An 8310-nucleotide genomic window follows, 5' to 3' on the forward strand; every position below is an offset into this window, starting at 1 on the left:
AACAAACTTAATCACACCTGGTTTAATATCACTCCAGTGATATTTGTAAAAGCCCGCGCTTAGACCATCTTGACCTGGTGTATTGTCAACATTCATGCTAAAAAGAGCATCATAGATTTCTTTCTCAGTTACTGAGGCAGTAAGTGCTTGGTTCATCTCTTGTGTGACTCTTGGTTGCAAATGCTGGAGGATGGCATCAAGGTGTTCACTGCCTGAAGATGAATAGAGGTCAGAGAAATATGAGTTTATTACCTCCTGAACATGTTCATCTGTTTGATGTACATTCCCATTTGCATCTTGAATAGAGGTAATTCGATTGTAACTTCTTCTCTGCTTGGTTTTTGCATGGAAAAATTTCGTGTTTTTGTCTCCCGCATTCATCCATTGTATTCTGCTTTTGGAACACCAGTACTCCTCTTCCTTCTTGTATTCTTGTTGCAGTTTAAGCTTTAAATCAGTAACATAGTGAAAATCAACATGGTGGGAAGCATAAGCTGTTTGGAGATCCAGACGCAATTTCTGGATGTTTTTCCTTGAGTTAAGGTTTTGGTTCGACTTCCAGCGAGACAGACTATTCCTGCATCTCAACAGCGCTTCTCTGAACTGATACGGTGGTAACTGCTGACATTCTTGATTCCATGTGTGCTGAATAAGCCTTTGAACTTCTTCATTTGATCGCCACCGGTTATCATACCAAAATAGCTTGATTCCCCTCCATTGATTGTCGTCTGTTTGGAGCAGTAGTGGCTTGTGATCAGAGCCCACCCAGTCAAGCAGTTGTGCAATGGCTTTTGGGAATTGCTCTCTCCAATCTGCAATTGCCAGTACTCTATCCAATTTGCACTTAATGGTACCGGTGCTTCGGTTGCCTATCCAAGTATATGGCCCACCATATGTTTTAACCTCATGAAGACCTGAAGCAATCAACAACCTCCTAAAGTTGATAAATTGCCATTCTGGTTTAGGAGGACCCCCAAGCTTTTCTGAATTGTTTTCAAACTCATTGAAATCTCCCAAAACTACTCTTGATCTATTCTGGTAAAACCCTTCCACTGCCAGATTCTCTAGAGTTTGCCAAAGCGACTGCCGTGGTTTTCTCTCCGGATTACCATAAACGTAGGTTAAACAAAAAGTCGATGGCCCTTCGGTAATAGACATATCAGTGTGGTAAAGTGTTGGGGTTGAGAGAAAATCGCACTTTACCGTATTCCGCCAAAATATTGCTAACCCTCCACTAAGCCCATTGGGAGGGATCAAAAAGTGCTGAGAGAAAAAGAGTTCTTCACCAAGCTTCTGTACAAACGCATCATTATTCTTAGTTTCTATGAGGAAGAGGATATCAAATCTATATTTACGGTTGATATCCTTGAGATAAGGAATTGTCAAGGGGTTCCTCAGCCCTTGACAATTCCAGTGCAGTATCTTCATCTTGGGGATGGTGGCTTCGGGGTTTCCACCTCCCCTAAAGCTTTGTTCACAGTTTGTTCGATTGGTTTCCTTTTAGAAGTCGATGCTTCCTCATCCTCACTTGTCTGATGAAATTTACGCTTCGTCCCTCGCTCGAGTACATCAACAGAGGTTGAGATTGTGTCGTTGATCGTCAGAGGTTGGCGTGGATGTAGTTGAGCAGCTTCCGGGATTATAAGATCCATAAGATCTCTTTCTTGATCCATCTGAAGATGTTGTTCTAAGTTTTCATTATTTGGATTGGAACTAGCTGCTTCTCCCATTGTATCATCAGCAGGTTCTGGGATGGGGCTATTTTCAATATGTTGATCATGAACCAAGCATGTTGCAGCTAGATGGGAGAACACGAAGGTAATCGGGGTAATGTCTNCCAAGTATATGGCCCACCATATGTTTTAACCTCATGAAGACCTGAAGCAATCAACAACCTCCTAAAGTTGATAAATTGCCATTCTGGTTTAGGAGGACCCCCAAGCTTTTTTGAATTGTTTTCAAGCTCATTGAAATCTCCCAAAACTACTCTTGATCTATTCTGGTAAAACCCTTCCACTGCCAGATTCTCTAGAGTTTGCCAAAGCGACTGCCGTGTTTTTCTCTCCGGATTACCATAAACGTAGGTTAAACAAAAAGTCGATGGCCCTTCGGTAATAGACATATCAGTGTGGTAAAGTGTTGGGGTTGAGAGAAAATCACACTTTACCGTATTCCGCCAAAATATTGCTAACCCTCCACTAAGCCCATTGGGAGGGATCAAAAAGTGCTGAGAGAAAAAGATTTCTTCACCAAGCTTTTGTACAAACGCATCATTATTCTTAGTTTCTATGAGGAAGAGGATATCAAATCTATATTTACGGTTGATATCCTTGAGATAAGGAATTGTCAAGGGGTTCCTCAGCCCTTGACAATTCCAGTGCAGTATCTTCATCTTGGGGATGGTGGCTTCGGGGTTTCCACCTCCCCTAAAGCTTTGTTCACAGTTTGTTCGATTGGTTTCCTTTTAGAAGTCGATGCTTCCTCATCCTCACTTGTCTGATGAAATTTACGCTTCGTCCCTCGCTAGAGTACATCAACAGAGGTTGAGATTGTGTCGTTGATCGTCAGAGGTTGGCGTGGATGTAGTTGAGCAGCTTCCGGGATTATAAGATCCATAAGATCTCTTTCTTGATCCATCTGAAGATGTTGTTCTAAGTTTTCATTATTTGGATTGGAACTAGCTGCTTCTCCCATTGTATCATCAGCAGGTTCTGGGATGGGGCTATTTTCAATATGTTGATCATGAACCAAGCATGTTGCAGCTAGATGGGAGAACACGAAGGTAATCGGGGTAATGTCTCTAGACCACTTATCAACTATTACCAGCCAATCCTTGTAGGTCCAGGGGCCTCTTTCATAAACAATATTAAGGTGGTGGGCTTGCTTGAAGAAAAACTGGACTGTTCCATCTTCATTAATTCTATTGTTTACTCTGCCATTCAATCTCCAGATCTTCGGCATCATGAATTTTATTCCAGCTGGGTTTTGTGAAGGATGGATACCTTTAACCACGAGACTGAGAGCATGCTCCCCTTCCCGTTTCCTACGAGCTTCACCCGATAATTGAAGTGGAGTGCGATCCGAACCCATATTTAAGTTTTGAAGCTTAATCCAAATATCTTGATCTGCCATGATAGGAGAAGGTTAGCCTTAGCTAAACTGAGATATCCACCGGCGGTGGAAGGCTAGATCACTGATTAACGTGAGGCGGTGAAGAAGATTCGCGAAGAGTCAAGAAATCGCCAAGAGAGAGAAATTTTTTTGCTTAATTTGGTTTTGTCGTTCATAGTTAGAATGTGTGTTCTTGAAACTTCCCGGAAAAAAAAACAAAAAGAGAAGACTTTTTGGGTTTTAAGCGGTGATTATATTTATATAATCATTTCTTTCTTTGGTTTGCTCTCCTTTTTATCTTCATTGACTTTTTTAATCTTATCAGATAATTTCTAGTATTACACTAAAATATTCCTTTTACTTATTTACTCTTATATATTACCCTTCTTTGTTTTTCTTTTAGTGTAATTTTCCTGCCCTTTTCTACCTTTTCTTATGGCTGACAAACTGTGGAATAATTTGCAATATATGGTTTTGGGCCGAGACGATCCGGAAATGTTTATTCCCCATGTAGCATATGATGGAGTTCTAGCTAGAAATTGGGTTAGTTTGATTGGGCGTCCTCTTAATACCAACGATCAAGAGCTTAGGCGTGTGATTCTTGCTTTGCCTAACTCTTGGAGTGTATCTGCTAGGGTTCATGGGCGTGTGTATTTGTCCAGTTTCGTTCCGTTCGGAGTTTGAATTATCAGCAGTACTCAGAAGGGGACCTTGGTTGTTTAATAACTGGTTTCTTGCTCTGTAAAGGTGGGAAGACTTTCCTGCAGATGATTTCCTCACCTTTATTGATTGTTGGGTCCAAGTCAGAGGTATACCCTTACCTTATGTTTCTGAAACAAATGTTAGGTTCATTGCTAATGAATACACTTGGTGAGGTTGTTGAACTGGATTTCAATGAAGAAACGTCTACACAAATTGCTTTTATCAGAATTAAGATGATAATTGGAATCACAGACCGACTTCGGTTTTTCAGAAGAGTCAGATTTGAATTAGGAGATGGGGCCATGATTGGTTTTGAGTATAAGAAACTCATAAGGATCTGTACCAATTGTTGCCGCATCAATAATGACTCTAATCATTACCCGTATCATGCTCCCCTGATCTTTCATGAGGAATGTTTAGAGGTTCCAGCAGCTCCTGAAGAGAGAGAGGGTTCCAACCATCCCAACGCTCCTGAAGAAAATCATTCTGATCAAAGTTCTGAGTTATCCTCTTACTCTCCCATCTCACAACCACTGATACCTACTAATCCTGGGCCTAATCTGGAGGAATTTCTAGCTGTTAACCATCTTCAAAGGTGTCCTTCCTAAAGCACAGCCTCTTTAAAAGTCTTATCTGATTCTAAAATAGCTAAAGGAAGGAGAGCAAAAGGAAAATATGAAATTGGTGAGAGTTCTAAACGCAAGAAAGGGAAGCAAATACAAATGGAGCTTGCAAGAAACACTCGCCAATGCAGGAAGGATCCAGGAGTGAGGTTCTATCCGGTCAGGCCCGGCTCAAATATTTTCTGGACCCTGAACTAAAAAAAACTTTGGACCCTATTTCTCATGTTAAAACAAAAAAAAAATTTGATTCCTAAAATCAAAAGAAAAAAGTCCAAATATTAAATGGACCATGTACATTTGCACCCCCAGCACATGCATAGAGCCGAGCCTGTATCCGATTGATCATGAACCTCCATGATATTTTAAAAGCAAGTCAATAATCTCAAAGAATTAGCAGACACCTATCTCTGAGATTTTACTTTTTGGTTTAAGGTTTTTAGTTTGCTTAAATAATAATCACCTCTCTTTAGATTAAGACTGTGGATGCTTGTTACATCTATTGGTGTGCCTTGGTTATGGTTCTTTTGTTCAAGGATAAAGGTAATGGAAGAAATTCATGAAGACCTTTGGATGAAATCTTTTTGCAGATGCGGAGGTGGTGTGTAAGAATCTATCATTACTCTTGGTTATGATGTATGCTTTAAGACTAGGTACAATGATCTTCATTGTATGGGAGATGTTACTGAGAAGTGATGGTGATGGGCTTACTTCACTATCCTCCAACTAATTATAGTGGTTACGTTGTAAGTTAAAAGAAGTTTGTTCTCAACTTTGCTGTAATAACTTTGGCTCTCCAAAATGGTTTCTCCATTGATGGATGATGCTGTACTTTGATATCAGATATAAANTAATCTGGAGGAATTTCTAGCTGTTAACCATCTTCAAAGGTGTCCTTCCTAAAGCACAGCCTCTTTAAAAGTCTTATCTGATTCTAAAATAGCTAAAGGAAGGAGAGCAAAAGGAAAATATGAAATTGGTGAGAGTTCTAAACGCAAGAAAGGGAAGCAAATACAAATGGAGCTTGCAAGAAACACTCGCCAATGCAGGAAGGATCCAGGAGTGAGGTTCTATCCGGTCAGGCCCGGCTCAAATATTTTCTGGACCCTGAACTAAAAAAAACTTTGGACCCTATTTCTCATGTTAAAACAAAAAAAAAATTTGATTCCTAAAATCAAAAGAAAAAAGTCCAAATATTAAATGGACCATGTACATTTGCACCCCCAGCACATGCATAGAGCCGAGCCTGTATCCGATTGATCATGAACCTCCATGATATTTTAAAAGCAAGTCAATAATCTCAAAGAATTAGCAGACACCTATCTCTGAGATTTTACTTTTTGGTTTAAGGTTTTTAGTTTGCTTAAATAATAATCACCTCTCTTTAGATTAAGACTGTGGATGCTTGTTACATCTATTGGTGTGCCTTGGTTATGGTTCTTTTGTTCAAGGATAAAGGTAATGGAAGAAATTCATGAAGACCTTTGGATGAAATCTTTTTGCAGATGCGGAGGTGGTGTGTAAGAATCTATCATTACTCTTGGTTATGATGTATGCTTTAAGACTAGGTACAATGATCTTCATTGTATGGGAGGTGTTACTGAGAAGTGATGGTGATGGGCTTACTTCACTATCCTCCAACTAATTATAGTGGTTACGTTGTAAGTTAAAAGAAGTTTGTTCTCAACTTTGCTGTAATAACTTTGGCTCTCCAAAATGGTTTCTCCATTGATGGATGATGCTGTACTTTGATATCAGATATAAAAGGAATTTTTTGGGGAAAAAAGAAAAAAAAAATTATTTGGATATGATCGTTAATGGATATGGTCATAATATGGTTACTGTTTGTCTATAATCAAGATGGTCAATATTGGACAAATTTATATAAATGTCTATAACCTATTTTTACAGCTCTATTTATCGATGGTTTTAGTGTTTTCTTTCCTATACTGCTAACCTGAATATCGCATAAAAAAAAATTAATAAAAAAGTTATCGACATTCACAATAAATTCAAATAGTCAAAATCGAGTCCTAATGTAGAAACAGTTAAGTATTTGATTAACTACTAATGGAAAGACGTTTGCTTCATCTACAAAATTATTATTTAGAACGCGATTTAAATATTTATAATTTTCACAAAATGTTTTATAACTTTAACAAATAACAAATACTAGGAAAACTAGTAGTATTAAAAAGTTCTCAGATACTACTGTACTATTATTAAGTAGCTCAACTAAGAAATAAATAAACAATTGCTGACGACCGTTATTATTACAGTTTAACGGAATGTAATAAAACATTTGTCCAAAACAAATAAAATAACAGAATGTTATAAACCAGATTTTTTTTNTCGTTAATGGATATGGTCATAATATGGTTACTGTTTGTCTATAATCAAGATGGTCAATATTGGACAAATTTATATAAATGTCTATAACCTATTTTTACAGCTCTATTTATCGATGGTTTTAGTGTTTTCTTTCCTATACTGCTAACCTGAATATCGCATAAAAAAAAATTAATAAAAAAGTTATCGACATTCACAATAAATTCAAATAGTCAAAATCGAGTCCTAATGTAGAAACAGTTAAGTATTTGATTAACTACTAATGGAAAGACGTTTGCTTCATCTACAAAATTATTATTTAGAACGCGATTTAAATATTTATAATTTTCACAAAATGTTTTATAACTTTAACAAATAACAAATACTAGGAAAACTAGTAGTATTAAAAAGTTCTCAGATACTACTGTACTATTATTAAGTAGCTCAACTAAGAAATAAATAAACAATTGCTGACGACCGTTATTATTACAGTTTAACGGAATGTAATAAAACATTTGTCCAAAACAAATAAAATAACAGAATGTTATAAACCAGATTTTTTTTGGGTTTATTGGCAAAATAGTACATTTTCAAAACTTAATTGGAATTGTAGTACATTTACTATTTATAATTGGAGAAATAGATGGATTTTACTATTTGTGTAATAGAAGATATATGAGATTGATAAGAAAGTGAGGTATAGTGTAGTAGGGTAAATTTACAAAATGGTAACTGCATAAAAGATATCCGTACAACATATTTAGTGTACACATTTATTACACACATATTAAATATTTTTATTTTATTCATATTGAATATATTATATATCAGCTGTACGGATAAAAACATGTATATTAACATATATATAAGTACACTAAATGAACTGTACGGGTTAAACTTGTGTATTATTATTTATTTGTAAACTTGATAACTGTATACATTATAATGTGTACGGACACCTGTACAGTCACTTGTACACTTAATAAGGTGTACAGATACAAAATTTATAAAAAATATTTAACATTATCAAATATAATCATTACACAAAATGCATATCAAATTATAAAAAAAAAACATAGATTTTTTTGTATCTGTAAAAAAAATAAAAAAAAATATATATATATATATTGAATAGTATTTTAGTTATTAGATTCAAAGGGTGATTTAATATATATATATATATATATATAATTTCAATGGCACATTTGTAAATAAAATGATTAGTAAAGGATTAAAAAGTAATCCAAATAGTAGTAAATAGTGAAAATGTGTGTTTTGCCAATTTTAAATAACGAATGTACTAATTCTCTGATTAAATTTTAAAAATGTACTAAAACTCCAATTTTTTTTTTTTTTTTTTTGGTTAATATCCTGGTTTTACTTCACAAAAACGGAATTGTAAATGTAAACAAAAAAAAAAAGAAACGTAAGTTAGAAAGAAATGAAATTAAGAGATAATTAAAATTGATTTCGTAGGGTTTACATATAAAAACGCAAAAATGGATCAGAGAGAGATTTGCAACAGAACAAGCAAAAAAAAAAAAAAAAA

At 35.7% G+C, this 8310-nt stretch overlaps 1 pseudogene; it reads left to right on the forward strand.

Annotated features, from left to right (window-relative positions):
- LOC104708134 lies at window positions 3547–4421 on the forward strand (annotated as a pseudogene).

The sequence above is a fragment of the Camelina sativa genome, chromosome 1 (genome assembly GCF_000633955.1).
Source record: "Camelina sativa cultivar DH55 chromosome 1, Cs, whole genome shotgun sequence".
Classification (NCBI taxonomy): domain Eukaryota; kingdom Viridiplantae; phylum Streptophyta; class Magnoliopsida; order Brassicales; family Brassicaceae; genus Camelina; species Camelina sativa.